This window comes from Sabethes cyaneus, chromosome 3 (genome assembly GCF_943734655.1).
Source record: "Sabethes cyaneus chromosome 3, idSabCyanKW18_F2, whole genome shotgun sequence".
Taxonomy (NCBI): Eukaryota; Metazoa; Arthropoda; class Insecta; order Diptera; family Culicidae; genus Sabethes; species Sabethes cyaneus.
This window is the reverse complement of record NC_071355.1, coordinates 137,235,035-137,253,895: the sequence shown is the minus strand read 5'-3', so window position 1 is coordinate 137,253,895 and position 18,861 is coordinate 137,235,035.

Genomic DNA, 18,861 nt, shown 5'->3' with positions numbered 1-18,861 from the left:
AGTCGTCACCGCAACAGGGCGTGAAAAATGTAGGCAGGCAAAGTTTTAAAAATATTGATGGCTGATGTCAAATATTTGCACATTCGCTGCTGGAAAGCATTTTATTTTCTGAATGCTCTCGTATGAGCTTTATTTCTCATGGCAACGCGGTGCAATTCTAATTAGCAACTCAAATGCACTGAAAAACAGTTTCGCTGAAATATTTAAGAGTCAATTTACTTTGTGATATATTTGGTTTACCTCAACGCCAGACATCTGCCCGATGACAACGCCACCATCTGCCCACTTTAATCACGTTTACGCAGATATGCCACAATAGCGCAAAACATATTAATTTGCCAACAATTAATCTCATAAAACATAATGAAACTGGTCATTTTCTAAACCATAACTACCTTCTATTACCACAGCGAATGGAAAGCGCAGACAAACGGACGACGCCAAATTGACCTTTACCCCTCGCATTGTGCAGCCATTATTCGTATGACACCAGTTGACCAGTTACCACCTACGCATTGCATTGTACTGTTATTGTATACAATATCTATCGCATTGTACGAGGACCTAGCAATATATATCTCTATCGCGTCCGGACCTATCAAAAACTAGCATCAGCAAACGAGCAGCATTGAAACGAAGAGGATATGCGCCTTCGCTAAATCATTATTGCTCTGGAATGACAACATGCTGTGTGACATCCTTATTGTATGGTACGAAATAATTGAATTTAAACGGCAATTCATTCATTGTGATTCAAAGCCAATAACGAAACCGCCTATGAGTTATTGATACGAGTAATTATATCCTATAGCGCTGTCGCAGATAATTTTCTGTAACTTTTATTATTTGAGTGCAAAATTAGCCAGAATCATTGAAGCACGCGCACTTATCATCCAATTCATTCAAAACATTCAAAAGTTGGTTCACAATTAGTTTTTTAGAATAAATCAAGATGAATCAAAGAATCGAAACTTTTGAATTGCATATTTAGTTTTATTTATTTTTTTAGATATTTACAGAATATTGATATAAATAGAATTGAGCCAGCTCTCAATACGAACAATATTTAGAGTACAGGATAATCGACAGTGTTTTTCTGTCGCCTCTGTGAATATCGCAAATATGTACAGATATTTAACATCAAACACAGTTTCAATTAACAATCTAAAATCTTTGACCATACAACTAATTATAGTCATGGTTTAAGGGTAGAAGTCCTGCTGCAGGCAAGGTGCAATCCACTCTTGAAAACTCCCACTTACAGTGTCATAGTCAGAACTTTGCTTCGGGGCAGGAGCAAGACATTACCCACAAAACCGATTATTTGAGAAACGTGCATGAGGTATAAATTATATAGATACAAAATCAACAAAATGTTACAAATTCCAATTTGGTTGCGTGCACTAAAATATAGCAAACTGCTGCCGAATTTTTTTATTAACCATTGCACTACAATAATACTTTGATATAACCTCGATATAAAGCAACTTCGATATAGCATGACTTTTACCTCGATATAACGTGATTTTTTAAAATTAATAAAGATAACTGAATTAACTTTACTTATGGTGTGACATCACATTGCTACTGTGCGAAAATCTTTTTTTCTTTCTTTTTTTAAATTTTGTTATGATATGATGATATACAATTCCGTTATCTAGATGTTCAAATTTCATTTACAAAACCCTTACGCTCAACAGGGGTTCTTCGCATTCCTTAATGTATCGTTCAAACTACAAGAGCAATCATCAAAAAATTTGAAAGTTAACGGTTCGACAAGCTCTCCTTTCATTTGCAATCAATTTGTTTATGCTTCGATATAACGTAACAAAAATAAAAATAAAGTTGCTTTATACTGCGGAGACTCCACCTTTTTAGACTAGCACGCGGCAATTATTAGCGTGTCTATTTTCAGCGTGTCGCACACATGTTTGCAATTTAACAATTTAAACACGCAGAAAAATGATGATGGTTAGAAACAACAATTACTTGTTGTTGAGTTCAACTTGTATGATATTTTTGAAAAAAAAAATATGGCAGAACCTGGGGTGTATTCTGGAGCTTTGATGTGTTTCACTGATTTTTCCTTGAATTTTTTTTCATCAATTTATGGATGTTTAACATATAACAAATTTGTTTATTCAACCCGAAATGAAATGAGATAAATTTTATCTATCAAATAAGAGCAAATGAACACCAAAAATTCATCCAATTCCAACCTGGACTGAATAAATAAATTCGCTGTTATAGAAACATATCTTCATCCTCACCTTATATATGCTGATTATTGAGTAAAACAACTATTAATCTGTCAAATATGAAATGGTTCGCATTCTGAACTGATTTTAACCACTCGAGGAGAAACAACCATCGAACTGTCAAATTTTCAATAAAAAGGTAAAAATTTCGCGAAATGGTTCACAGCCTTAAATAATATGTACAGGTAACCATGGCAAAGATTGTACAAAGAATTTTCAATCGGGATGGCGGCCATAATGAAAAGAAGAGTAAGAAGCCAGATGGCACGTCCTGTCCTAGGTGTAGCTCACCCAGTTAGCTTCGGGGTACGATGCTAGCCTAACAAGCCAATCGTCGTATGTTCGAATCTCGACTGATCGGTTCCGCTACAGAGTTAATAGGAACTTTGCACTAGCCCCGTAATTTTCCTGCACTCGGCTGCGGTTAGCATGCACTAACCGATTAGTTCAGTATTCGTGCTAGTAGTATTCGATTATAAATATTCGAATATTTCGTTTAACCTAAAGTGACCAGATTTTTTTTGAATGAATGCGGGACATATTGAATGGCTTATTTGCTAAAATTTGTGGCTCGCGGTTGGGTTTGCAACTGATTCGCAATTGGTTTTGAAGATGGCTTCGTGATGAAAGGTCATGACTTGTCAAGGGATCTGTTTCATTGGCATCCGTATGAAAACCAGTGCTTTGGGACGGATAAGAATTCGAAGATACACAGGGGTAGGTGCCTCACCAGGCGGATTTTGCCCTTCATTAAGTTCCATGATATCCTGCCGCAATTTCAGCATTCATGCTACAATGGACAATGGAATTCAGTTCATCTCAAAAGAGCTGAGTGCACCAAATTGTCCCCAGGTTCGTCCAGTATTGAAATACTAGGGGATAATGAAGCGAAAGCTGAAGATGAAGAGAACAGAAACCTTTCATCCTTAGAAACTGTTTCGATTAAAAAGTTATTCAATGCGGGACACTTTCCGGGACGCTTAGTAATCCGGAACAAGCCATCCAAATCCGGGACAGTCCCGCGTAATCCGAGACGTCTGGTCAGCCTAGTTTAACCCCTCTAAGGTCTACTTCATTTTTAGCACCGCAAAATTCACTAAAATGGCCATAACTTTTTTATCTTTCAATATTTTTCCATCAAATTTGGGAGTTTTGCAGAAAATATTTTCTATTTTCATAATATTTATAGTTAATGGCCATATGCCATATGGTCCCGGAGTTATTCGGGAGTTCCATGGGGGACCGAGACATGGCTTTTTTAGATAAAGTTGCCAAATATTTAAAATTTATTTGAAATCTGTTGATTTTTGTAAACATATCATCGACTGTGGACATATCAGTTACTCTGCCGCAGTTATGAGCCATGGTGCGCGCCATCCGGATCCGGGGGGACACTATAAATCCGGAACCGGTTCCCATAAAGGGACATTTCAGCATCAGTAAAGTATGTCGTGTCGCATATCAAAAAACATCAGCACTCGATAAAATAGCGATTGGCGATCATCTCATGTCTCTCAGAGGCCATATGGCCGATTCCAAGTCCCGGACAAGTTCCTCCGAAATCCGTTCCGTGCTTGAATCAGAAAAGAAACCCTCCCCAGGCCCGGAACCGGTCATAGACCTTCCCCTATTACTCGTGTCGGCAGTATTTGATTCCAAATTATTCGATTATTCCATGCTCTAATCCAGCGGTTCCTAAAAGGGGGTTCGCCAAAACTTTAGGGGGTTCACGATAAATTTGGCAGTAATGGCGGACGATTCGATTGGATGTGTGAGATGAGAGATGCCAAACCAGTGCAAATAAGATACGTTCAGTTTGGAGTCATTGTTGCATTCACCAGCAGAATTTCAGATAAAACATTGGATTGGAGATGATCGATAAACGGAGACATGCGAAAATCAGCATTGAGAAAGCACTGGAGAAAAATTCACGTAAACTCTGAGGCGTCATAGTTAGCTAAAATTGAAGCAGCAATAATAAGTATGAAGTCCAGCAAAGCATGATGGTATTATCGGTACAAATGTGCACCAGCAGATCAGAGTGTAAGCAGGGCATCTTACTGATACAGAAGCATGTTGCTTTGTACCACTTTCAAAATAAACTGCAAGATCTTAATTGGACTCAGAAAAAAATTTACGCTACTCTCTGGTGGCAGCTAGTTAGGGTGGATCATATCACGATGCTCCGTATTATGTTGGAGAAAATCAAAGGATTTCAGGACTGCCATGGCCTGTTTATTGATATCAAAAAGTAAATCTTGAAAGCACCTGGGGCACATTTTTAATTGTAACCATTAATAGTAAGTCGAATTGTAGATTACCCTGAAACCCTTTGACAATGCAACAATGATAGGACTCTGACTTGGCCGACGACATACTGTCCCAACTGCGATCTGATATAAAGAACCAGGTTGACTGCTCCGATAGCTCCGAGGCAGCATATCTCATAGTCAACGTAGCTAAATCGACACTTATACCGTGGACCCCCGTTCGTTTGACCATTTTTAATCTGAACACTTTTTAATTTGAACCCCGCTGGTTTGCACGACGTGCAAATTAAAAATGGTTCAAATGTCATTCTCAACATGACATCATTTGTTTATGCAGACAATGCACATAAACACGATTTGGTTGTACAGACCTAGCTTGTTTAATCGGTTTCACATTCCATTTTCCTAACGATTAAGATAGAAATCCGATCGGAAAATGCAACATTCGCACTTGCAACTGCCAACTAAAACAAACCACCAAAACAATAACAAAGAGCAGGGCGGCCAGTTCACACAGGTTTCAGCATATTTCGGGTTACCAGTTGTTCAAATTAAAAAGTAACCCCGTTAGTTTGCATGAGGAATCGCTCAAACGAACGGGGGTCCACTGTAATCCCTTCAATTTCACAGTAGCTGAACAACCAGTTGAGGGAGGGAAGTTTACCAAGACTATAATCACATAGACGATAGACCAGTGGTGCCTTCGTGAGTCTTCGAAATGTTTGGCGCGCAAATCAAAGCCTCCATCACTGATGTCACTAGCGCTAAATGCAAACAGGAATTCGGGAGCATAGATGAAAGAAGTTCGGGCATACCTTGAAAAGAGGAGCGAACGAAATTGATTGAGTTCTCTTGTAACAGCTCACTCGATGAAGAATTTGTATGAGATGTAAGCAATTGTATCAGATGTAAGCAGTTGCTTACATTTTGAGTAAATGTGTTTCGTGCACATCTCGGGGCACTCTCGGGTCCCTCCGAGATGCGGCGAAGGTTGAGTGAGACAAGATGATAGCTTATCTTGTGTGCTTTTGAACATCACGGGCATCGAAACGAGAGGCACGATTTTTAGCAAAGGTAGTCCACTCCTAGGCTTCGCAGATGACTTTGATGTCATAGCCAGGAATGATGCCGAACGACAGTGCGAAGAAAAAAAAAGTTCTCTTTAACAACCCCACCGGCACCAGCAACAGAGGGACCCAACGTGCAAGATGGCTTGACCAAATCGAAAGCGACTTGCGACTGCGCCCAGCCAGACTGTTTTGATCGTTTTGACAATAACAAACATTGGCAGGGCTGCCAATTTCTAACATTTCAAAATTTAAATGTCAAAAAGGTCGGCCACAGCGTGCCATGAACTGTGAAATGATGGTACCGCAATTGTAATCAATGAGGCAAGCTGTTCCCTAAATTGAGCCTGCAACAATGTTCTAAGCGACTTACCCTTGGTTTTAGTCAAATCAGCAGCAGAACTTTTGGAGTAATTAATCCACCTAAGAAATGATGAAAATTAGAGTGTTTTTCCTTACTACGACGGGAATTGGAAATAAACTCTACAACGACGTGTTCGTTAGTGGTAGGCAATGATTGCTACCGTCAGTGATATCTCGCAGCGCAAAACTAGGTCCACTCTAAAATCAATACTAGGTCCACTCAAGATCACAAGAGGGGCTTAAAAATTTTAAGGAATTTCACATTTAATTGGTTTTACTGAACTTTTAAATACCTAAATTGAAATTACATATTATTTAGCATCATTTTAAGAGTATTGTTTTATTTCAAACCAGAAGGGTTCCGGGTAGTAAAAGGTTTGAAAATACTCTATGGTGACTGCCAAAACGCTTAAAAACAGCTACTTTTAAATACGCGGCAATAAAGTAGTTTTGGGTATAATTTTAATTTAATTTTGGTATATTTACGTTCAGAAATTATTAAAGATAAACGTAAAAGTAAAATGCAGTTCAAAGATTTGATAAGTACAGTGGACCCCCGTTCGTTTGAACGATTCCTCATGCAAACTAACGGGGTTACTTTTTAATTTGAACAACTGGTAACCCGAAATATGCTGAAACCTGTGTGAACTGGCCGCCCTAATCTTTGTTATTGTTTTGGTGGTTTGTTTTAGTTGGCAGTTGCAAGTGCGAATATTGCATTTTCCGATCGGATTTCTCTCTTAATCGTTAGGAAAACGAAATGTGAAACCGATTAAGCACGCTAGGTCAGTACAAACGAATCGAACAAATGATGTCATGTTGAGAATGACATTTGAACCATTTTTAATTTGCACGTCGTGCAAACCAACGGGGTTCAAATTAAAAAGTGTTCAGATTAAAAATGGTCAAACGAACGGGGGTCCACGGTATATCCTAAAATTCTTATTTAAAAATAGGCCCACTCAACATCAGAATTCGACTAGGTCCACTCAAAATCATTTACCTTACCTAAAGTTCATATAAGTTGCTGTACAGAAGTTTACATGATTACGTGGATGCGACGTGTCGATTTTTTAGAGTGAAGGTTTTCACGTTAAGAATGCGTACACTCTTAAATGATTCTACCTGTAAATAGGTCGGACTTAGCTAAAACTTGATTGAAACTACTCAAAATACCCTTAAACGTTATGTGTGCAACAGGGTACCCGGGTACCTTTTCAGTTTTAAAATAGTTATAACTCATTCAATTTAAAACATACGTCATTGAAATTTTGCGACATTGTAAAACTCGTTGATCTTAAGCAATTGAAGTTTTTTTGGTGCATATCCATAGAGGGGATTAGCAATGAGAGGCACTTGAATTTTTTTATTACGTAGGAGGGCGACAAGGGTACCCGGGTACCCATGATTTGCTATGTTCATAACTTTGGCTATCTTGAACCAATTTGGATGAAACCAGTGGCATTTGATTCGTACATTTATCCAGTTTTGATTAGTTTAAGCATTTGGTCATCATATGACATGTAGTTCCCGGGAATCGGTAATTCCGGAGCAACGTCCGGTAAAACGTGGGAAGCCTTGTTTTGGAAGAATATCAGCTTTCAGCAAAGCCATTAGCTTTGAACTTGACATTTTGGACCCTTTTTTATCTTATTATATAAATTGGTGACTTTAGATCGCATTGGTCATTCCAGAATTGGGTTCCTGTAGGGTTACAGATGACCAGTTGGGTGCCTAATCCAATATTAGAATTGGTTTAGCGGATCTTTTAAATGATTTGAACTGATATGGCCAGTTTAGTACTGATTAATAATTTCGGAACTGGTTCCAAATGTATAACGGATGGTTCTACGTTTTGAACTGTTCTGATAATGCTATGCATTATCTTGAATCCTGCGGTATCATCTGTGACCCCGTAGAAACCATTTTCGAAATAACCAATCAAAATGCATCGAAATGTAAAAAATATCACCTACCGAATTAATTCCAAGAGCTTTGATACCCATATTGCTAGGTTTTACCTCCAATCCTTGACTGGCCACCCATGACCCCACAGGAACCTACTCCGGAATGGCCAACCTGATTCATCTCATTATATGAAATAGTTCATTGTATGAATTTTTAGAGTTTTTATATCCGCATGACTGATTTTCCTGCAATACAATCAGTTCTCTACCTCACAGCGGACACTCTGTCGGAATTCCGGATTTTCGGGCCCCGTATGTCTTTTAATGGCCAAACGGCCGAATAATTCAAAACTAGATAAATTAACGAATCAAATGACACCTATTTCATCAAAATCGGTTCAAAATTGTTGATGTTATAACAATATCAATTTTGGGTACCCGGGTACCCTTGTCGCCCTGCTAAAGGTGTTTTTTTTTGTCGCACGCATAACGGTTAACCAAAAACATACCATCAAGAAGACTGCCATCTCTTCCTCGCGCCCATACAAACGATAAGCAACAGAAGCATCAGCGCACCCCTCCCGACAAAAGTGGAAGCTGTGTGTACATGTATTTGTGAGAATAGATGTGTGCGAGCGTGCAATGCAATGCATTGCATACGTGTTTGTGTGCATCCATATTTTGATTTACACACACTAGTGTGTATTAGTTCAACTTTAAATCGGCAGATAGCACTGCTGTTACTGTCTCTCCTCTCTCGACTTTTGGCAGAGTTGCAGAGTCTTATTGATGGAATGTTTTTGCCTTAACCCATAGAGATTACTGACATTTTTCTTACCCACACTTCGCCTCGTATACGTATACGCGATTTGTATTCATCGCGAAATTTTTTTCCATGGCGAAATCGTTTCGCGATGCACGCAAACCTCCAATACAGTCACACAAGGGGTTTCCAATAAGGCGTATAGGTGCGTAGTAATCAGAGATTACTTTTGTAATCATTTACGAATAAATTAGCTAATCAATGGTAATCAGTATAGTAATCAATGATACTCTTAAGTAATCATTGACAATCATGATAAATTATTGTAATCACAAGAGATTGATTACTGGTAATCAGAGGTAATCAGCAAAGTAATCAAAAGTAACTTTTTTCAAAGGTGCGTAGTAATCATTGTTGTTGGAAACCCCTTGCAGTCACACACTAGGAACCCTTATATAGAGTGACTATATATAGAGTGGCGACAATGTCAAAATTGGAATGATAATTATCTGTCAGTGTCATTCCAATCGAGCAGACGACCAATCCAACGCGTATGCAGGAAAGAGAAAGAAAATAAGCATTGCTAAAGCATTGCATACCTTTGGGATGACATGTCGCCACTCTGTATATAGTCACTCTACCCTTATATCCCCCCAGTGCACAGTGGATCCTCTCCATACAAAAGCTGGACAAAAATAATAAAGTTGTCCAAAGATGTTGAAAATGCCACCTAAGAGTAATTTTGGGTCGCTGAATCTGATTTTTGCATCTAAAATGTTCTAAAATTATCATATGAACGTCTAGGGTTGATTAAAAAAATATTAACACTGTAAATCATATACTTTATTTTTCTGCATATACATTTTACGTATTCTGAGTGTTTTACAACAAACTAAACTACTAAAATTAAAATAAATTGGGCAAGCTCATGTTTCCAATACATAACTGTGTTTCAATTTGAAGTATTATTTCAAATTCACGTAAGTTTTGAAACATATTAAAACTGTTTTTTTGGCTATAGTGTTTCTTGCTATACTTGAAATTTTGATGCAATTTGAAAGATATTGATGGATAACAAAAGTAATGACCTAATATGGAAGCGACATATGAATTATAGAAAGATTTCATTCGATTTCAGATATTTAAGTTGATAAAGAAATATTAAAGAATCAGGCATGGCACAATCATTTTGATTCAAATCACATTCATTTGACAGTACCGTCTCAATCAAGCAGAATCTGAAAAAGTTACATATGGGGCATTTGTAGAGCTAGTTATTATCTTCAAATTTGCTGAATAAAGCTAGGCAGTATCTTTAGTATTTAAGGTACTATATGGTTACTACCCCGTTGGTAACCAAATGAACGTTCACTTGACTACCCACGGGGCAGCAGCATTGTAGCACAGTGAATACAAAAGATACAACCCTGCTTTATTCAGCAAAATTGTAGATAATAACTAGCTCTACAAGTGCGACATATATAACTTTTTTAAATTTTGCTTAATTGGGACGGTACTGTCAAATGAATATGAATTGAGTCAAAGTGATCGTGCCAACCCTGTTCAGAATTCATCAAATTTGAGACCTTGGCGCAGAACGGCGCAAGATGCCACTATGATTTTTGAAAACTAGACAAAATTTCCTGTAAAATGAAACATGAGCGGTCGATGCACTAGTATGCACTCCTAAGTAGATGGCGTCCTACAGACCGAAATACTGTTTAAGAATCAAATAATAACGTGTATTTTATATTGTAACTTTTATAGCAATGATGTTTTGTAAAATCTAAAAATTCCATTGGATTCCCAAGAAAATTTCCTATCAAAACACATCTTTGCATGTTCGGTGTTCGATATTTTAAACTAACTAAAACGAATTCAATATCAAAGGGTGTAAAGTTTTCGCATTGCGAATTTCAACAAATTTCACTGACTTTGGTATCTTCAAAAAATTCTACAAGCTTTAGTTTTTACTCGATTTACTTAAAAATTTGGCATATATATATTCAATGATAGTACATTTAAGAAAAAATATGAAAACAATAAAAATCGAAAATCGATTTTGGCATTTTTGTCCGGCCCGGCCCCTCTGTGCAGTGTTGCGAAAACGCAACGCACTCTTCTATCGACTCTAGGGACTGCTAGGTTTGAGGTATCAACTTGAATCCAAATAAACAAATAAAAATTGAGAAAAAATCTAATCGACCGGGGGTGACATTGCGCATCTCGTTTCGAGTGATTTTCGTTCGAGACGCCCATTTGTTTAACTTGGTCGAAACGAACCAAAATCACTCGAAACGAGATGCGCAATGTCACCCCTGTTTTTGCACAAAGCTTAGATGTGCTTAGATGTTACATATAACAAAATTACTGATGTGTAAACCTAACAAGTCCTTTTAATTTTCAGCCAGCTAAAACTAGCAACTTTGCCTACGGAAGGTAAAGGCGAAACCGGTGAAAGCGGGAACGTCAATGGCAGTATTCCTGGATTCGAATCGAACGATCTAATCTTTCCAGAACAATAAAGCTTTGTTAAAACTGCATACCTGCATACTGCATAACTGCATATAACGCACTTTTAAGTTCCTAGTACCAATTTTTTGGTTGAAAAAGTGCTCAAAATCTGAGTTTGTACACTTTAAAGGCACCAAGTTTTAACTAAATCCAGCCGATTAATGGGTAAACTAATTTAAGAGTGTAAGTAAAAAAATTACCCCTACTAACACTTTTGTTTAAAAATATTATTTAATGTATCAAGCTAATTAATTCAAGTATATTTCATATCCATTGTTTTATAGCGAGGTACTGTAAAACTGTAAAAATACCCAGAGCGTACCTAGGGTGGAACTAGGGCGTGCCTAGGTTGGTCCTAAACGAAAACAAAAACGCAAATATGAAAAATACCTACCATTCAAATATTGATTGGCTCACCAAAACCATGAAGGATGAATGAAAAATATAAGCCAACACGAAAATTGGTATGACTATTCACCACTAGGTGCTTATCTATGAACTTGCATTTGAGCATACAATATTGTATCAAAGCTTGTACAAAAATCGATAGAACTACGTTATTGCGACATTTGCCCCTATTTAGACTACCCCGATTTACACGATTATCACAGTCGAATCTCGCACACGATTTCGCTCAAAGAAAATGAAGTGAAAAAGAAGGGGAAGAAGGAAAAAGAAGTCAAACTCATTATTATATCAAACTAAAAGCCACTCTAGTGTCAGATTAACAGTGCAAAATGCGGTTCGTTGCATTAAATGATTATCACAGTAGTCTAAATAGTCATAAAAAGGGGCAATATGACTGATAACGAAATCTAACGGAACAAACCGAGTGAGGGTTGTTTTTTGCTGGACTAGTATAGGGAAAGAAACCCTCACTCGGTTTGTTTACATTTTGCAGATTGACCCTTTTGAAAAGTTGGTGCCGAATTAATAAATCAAGAGCAACATATCATGACGTCTTAGGTAACTTTTTTCAGGAAATGAAAAATGTTTTTCATTTTTCACGTCAAGCATCTACTCTTCTCGAAAAGAGTAAACGAATTTGACGAAGTAAATATTAGAGATTTTTTTCGTCTGATATCTCTACCATTTCTCAATAAGTAACTTGTTTTGGAACCCTTCAGCAGCTGTACATAATTTGGGCACTTTTTATATGATTTAGCTGTAAGTGTCCAAATTATGTACTGTACTGCTGCTGATGGGGTCCAAAATACGTTGGATACTTTGGTCTGTCGTGAGCATTTGCTTGACCACTTTTTATTCCTGTGTTAGATAGCCTCAGAAAATGGCTTTTGTGTTGCTAATTGAGATTGCTGACAGGTACCGTACGCACACTATGTCGCGTATACCTACACGCAATTTGGTGTTGCTGCTGCAAAGTAAATTGATATATACCAGGTATATGACAATGCGAGCTGTCATATACACTTTGCACTAACACATTTACACTAGTTCTGAGATTTCGAGCATTTTGTATGGAAAATTAGTTAATTTTTTAAAAAAATCGTTGGATACGCAAGATTTGTCTTTTTTTTTCTTACAGCTTTTATGTTTATGCTTAGAACATTATTTCTAGTATGTATTTTCATGAATACAATGAAGTACAACATTCCAAATTGCAAGCAGAAATTTTTTCGTCAAAGCGGTATCAAGATATCTCAAAGAAATGTCCTTATATCGCTTTCCTACAAGTAGTAAAACAAAAAAGAAATTCTTTAAAATGCTCGGACATGATTGTTCAATAAGCAGCATGAGCAACATTGTAATCCGCCCGCGATATTTTTCGTCTGATTTCTGGTAAGCTTTTAAAGTGTTAATTATCATCTAAGACTGTTTTGTAGCAATCTAAGATTACTTTTTATGGTTTTCTACGTAGTGTTGAGATAAGAGCATATATATCAAACAACGTGAGCGGGCAAATTTATGATAAAAAGGTATCATCTTGGAATAGTGACTTCAACTTAAGGATTTTCAAGCAGTAGCACAAGCATCTATTCGAATAAAACTATTTTTTAAAAGAAGACATCAGAGGCAGATATTCAAGAACATCATGCAAGCAAAATGTTGGACGGAACGTGTTTTAATTTAAGCAACCGTATACCGTATTGATCGTGAAGTATTAGAAACATTAATTCATTTTTCAATTGTACATCGAAATAGTTAGTCACCCATGTTCTCAAATTTTTCACGCATAATTAAAGAAGGCTACAAGTGCAAATGACTTAAAAATATATTCCTTACATTTCATTGTAAATGTTCAAATATTTCTCTGGAATAATATAGCTGCATTCATTAATTACAATTAATTTAGTTTTAATTTTCATGCAAGTTCCACCATATTTCAGAACTATTTCTTCTTCTTTCTACACACACTAATGCAACCCTCGATGGTCACATACCTGGTATATATCAATTTACTTTGTTGCTGCTGTTGGTTTTTCCATGACGTTCTTCAAACTAGGGGAAAACAAACCACCAACACAACCGCAAATTAACAAGCTCTATAGATTGCATACACTCTTAAATGATTCCACCTGTAAATAGGTCGGATTTATAGCGAATTCATAAATTAACCTGGCTCAGGTCGATTAGCACTCAGTTTTAATCGAAGTGCTGTCAAAGCGTTCATAAATTAACCGAGATTGCATTTCGGTTAAACTGACAGCATTCAGTTTGAAGCGCAGGTTAAAACTGTCTAGCATTACGGTTTACGGGTCGATCTGTCAAACTGCCCGTATCGTTCATAAATTTCGGGTTCGAGCTAGCACGAACCCAGGTTAATTTATGAATTCGCTATTAGTTAAAGCTAGGTTGAAACTAGAGTGACTATATACAGAGTGGCGACATGTCATGCCAAATGTATGCAATGCAAATTTTCTTTCTCTTTCCTGCATATGCGTTGGGTAGGTCGTCTGCTCGATTGGAATGACACTGACAGATAATTGCCATTCCAATTTTGGCATTGTCGCCACTCTATATATATACACTCTAGTTGGAACTACTCAAAATGCCCTTAAAGTGTACAAACTCAGATTTTGAGTAGTTTTTCAACCAAAAAATTGGTAGAATGAATTTAAAAGTGCGTTATTTGTCATAGAGAATAATTCAATTATTAGTAGCAAGTAGCCAAAATTGGTTGAAATTTTTACCCAAAGTTTGAGTTTGTACACTTTAAGGGCATTTTGAGTTGTTTCAACCTAGCTTTAACTAAATCCGACCAATTTACAGGTAGAATCAGTTAAGAGTGTAGCGTATCAAAATGAAAATTCAATTTCGATTTCAGAATATAGCGTCAATGTCTCTAGGACTTCGCCATACTTCGAATCATTGATCATTTATTTATATAATTCGAATCATTTATTTTACTGGGATGTTACAAATTAGTCTTAATTCTAATATCAACAGAATATAAACAATTTTCATCATGCGTTGAACTAATTTATCACACGTGTTTCCTATCATATCATATCAAGTTCAGGTCGCTTAACCTAATGCTTAACAATAACAATTGCAAGACGGAGTTCCAAAATCAAATTGAAATTTATACTAGAATCATTACGGAGATTTCCAGATAAATGACTCTTATCTAGAAGTTTTTTCGAATTGTTCTGAACTAAAACGCCCAATGCAAATTAGAATTGGAATTGAAAATATGTATTTTATAATTAGCATTTTACAGTGTGGACAAAAAACTCCCCTACAGCTTAGTTTTATACACGGGGCGAATCACTTCAAATTTATTAGACATATTAAATATATTTATGCATATTTACATACCCGGGTGCTAAATATATTTACCGGTATTAATAAATATTTTACGAAAGTTTCCACCTTTTTCAATACGATCTTGAGCTGCCAAGTCCCATAACAGCATGTGACAAAAGTTGTTATGATGAGGTGGACACATTTAAAATAGTAAATATATTTATCACGTATTGAATATTTATGCAGGAAATGATTTACCCCGTGGTTTTTTATCCATATGATCTCGGTTTTCTTTAACCTTCATGACTTCGAGAGCAAAATTTTATTTGAGCTTTTTAAAAACAATATCAATACCTACTTCGGAATGTTGTTTTGTAAAGAAAAGATACTGATATCGAGCTTATTTTTGAAAAAACGATAACATGAAAGATATTTTAATAGTGTGTATTATTATTATTACTACTACTATAACAAAATAGTTAAAATTTCCACGCTCGATAGTTTTCAAAATAAAGTTTTTCGAATCTGTAAATGTAAATGTAATGTATCCTTTGATGATAAATTTTATGACTCCGATGTAGCTGATTGAATTATAATTACAATTATATTCAAAGCTATTCCAAAATATATGAATCCTTAAAAAAGGTTCTAAAACTGTAATTACAATTTAAAAAAAATGCAGCCTACATGGTCAAAGTCTTCCCATAAAATCGGTTATGACGTTATTACATGCAAATACTTGAGTAATATGTTAGTGACGAAAAACATTAGCCGCTCTTCATTATTATGTCTTCACAAACCTATCGAAGAAAACTTGAATTTTTGACGCGAATGTGGAAATTTTTTTTAATAAACAACAGCAAAACCAGGAAAACGTACCCTTTAGTACTACGATTGCAACTAGGACGCTTTACCATAGGTGCACGAGATCACGATTTTTATTTGTATTACAAAATTACCTAAAAGTGTTAGGAAACTACGTTTTTAAACATATTTGGCGAATAAGTCGGGTCTAGGCGAGTAACCGATTGCTATAGACCGCAAAATTAACACTATGATTGTAAAATTCTCGCAAATCGCCCCATTCACAACTAGAACAATAAAAGCTTGTGGCGAAGCTCCACCACTACATAAGTAATCTACACTCTTAAATAAGTCTACCTATAAATATGTCGGATTTAGCTAAAACTTGGTTGAAATTACACAAAATGCCCTTAACGTGTATACACTTGAATTTTGGGTAGAAAATTCAACCTTGCTACTTGCTGACGATAATTTAATTATTCTCTGTGACAAATTACGAACCTACTTTTAGGTTCATACTTTAATAGCCTATTGCATATTAAGTTACAACAATATAAGTTTCGATGATCGAATCCGTCGGTTACCAGGAGTAAGACAAGGGAACCTTTATAATCATTCTTTGTTCATCCGCCATTAAAGGTAGGTAGTCCGTTATTACATTACTGCCAATTTTTTAGTTGAAAAACTACTCAATCTGAAATTGTACACTTTAAGGGCATTTTGAGTAGTTTTTACCAAGTTTTAACTAAATTCAACCAATATACTCATTTAAAAGTGTAGTGCACCCGTATTAAAGCGTCTAAAATTGCATCCTGGTATCCAGTAGCCGGAGGAGAACAACTAATGAACAATACATGAAAAGGACCTGAGCGAAACTGTAAACAACCCGAGTGAGAGAATAAATGAAGACCAACAATTCAATATGGACCATGTCTAACATGTAAACAAACTAAGTGAAAGTTATGTTTTGCTGGGCTGGCATATAAAAATGAGCCCTCACTCGGTTTTCCATGTCGGACTTCATATAGGACTTCGGTTCTACTCCGGTCCACCATGTAGGACTTCAGCCATATTGAATTGTTGGTCTTTCAATCACATTCAGTTTTATTGCACTTAGACCCTATTCACAGATTGCTCTTCGCCTATCATTTCAAATCACGACTATTTTAGAGAAATAGGGAGCCTCTTCTATCACTAACCAGACACGGATCTTTTCTTTATAAAATTTGGATCATTCCATTCCTAGTGACCTAGAAGATATGGAAAATATTATTCTTCATAGTCGAATACCTCTACAACAAATGAATATAGAAACAATATTTCTGTCATGATTCGTTATGAATACGAATTTTGACGTTGTGTACCGAAGTTTGTTTTTTCACAATCTTGAAATAAAAATTGAAATATCTCGAAGTACTTCTAGATTTTTTTTCGATCTACATATTTTTAAATGTTGATTAAATATTTTTAAGAGCCAAAACCCTACTCAATTAGAAAATATGATATTACTAATTCCGGACATATCAAGTTCCTTCAATTATCAAGTAATGCGACTGCGCCTAAACACTTCTGATTACGATTAACGTATAAGGCCATCTGCAGCTCCAGCATTTAGAAACTTAGAGCCACTCGCATTGATTTTCTGATTAAGTGGACAATATGTACTTGACAACTGTGTTCAGAGCAGATTTCTTGACATTTTGGCATCAATATTACAACATTCTGACCATGCGTTATTATCTTTCAAAAGCAAAAATTGATGTAAAACGCAAAAAAAAACTATTTCACGAATTTTGATTATTTTTACTTTCGAAAAAAAGGACATCTAGAACTAAATGATCGATCTCGACATTTTTCTACAAGTAATTTGCATGTTTTATTTGAATTTTGTAATAAATCTGATTTGAAAAAATAAATGAATTAGCATAATCGCATCTTTTTTACGACTTTGCCCGAACATGCAGAGGATGAAATAGAATTCTATGAATAAATTTCAGTACTCTTTTAAAATTAATATTTATTTAAGGAGTACTTTTTTTAACAGAAACCTTCCAGTTGACCTCGAGGTAAGACGCTGGTCTAATAAGCCAGTGGTCGTATGTTCGAATCTCGGCTGGGAGATGCTGTTAGAGTCAATAGGATCGTAGCACTGACCATGCACTGTCCTGTATTCTAACAGCTGGTTGCGAAGTCTGTCCTATAAAAACAGAAGGTCAAATTTCGATAACGGAATTAGCACCCAGGCTTTGCTTTTTTAACAGATATGTAAATTGTTTAAATTATTCATTTTGCGTTTCTGATTTTTACTCGTGACCTTAAGGGGCAACAACGTAAAAACGGTGCGATCAAGCTAAAGACTATTTTTGCTTGAAAGTGCTATCAAAAAGCTCAAGTATTGATTTTTACGCAAATAAATTTTTTTGGATGCGCGCTTGTTAAAAAATAGTGTAAAATTGTATTTACGTTTTTTATGTCCAACACTCTATTTATTCAGTTATTTTTTCAAACTAAATTAATTACAAAACTCAAATATACTTTGTAAATTACAGGAACATTTTGCGATCAATCATTTTGTTCTAAATGTCCTTTTTTTTCAAAGGATGTTCAAAATTCGCGAAATAAATTTTTCGCAATTTACCTGAATTTAAAATGGTCAGGTCAATGTGAATTCAGGTGGTCAGAATGTTATAATATTACTACCAGAATGTCAAAAAATCTGTTCCTGGCAAACTTTCTGTATTCAGAATAAATTTTGCAGTTCTACTTTACCGTCTGCAGATAACATACGTGTAATCAAAACAACAATCAATTTATCCGAATGTAATGATAATAGATTGTTAGATGTACTTTCACTAGTGCTGGATTTAGAATTATGAATAATTAAAATTTAAAAAATGCCATATCTTAAAAACCACAGATATTTTTTCGCACAAAATTTTCAGGGGAACATTTTGATTGCAAAAGAAATATTCTTCACAATACATTATATTATGTCTGAAAACCTGCCTCTACATCAGTTTGTCACAGAGAGTATTCAATATAAAAAATAAGATTTACGAAAAGAAAATATACGATTCCCTTCAATTACGAGCAAGGCGGTCACGTGAGATGGAATGATTCATGTATCATTAACTATACATAATGCTTAAACATAGGATATGTTCAAAACGACATGCTTTGATGGATTGCAATGTTGATGTTTGCTTT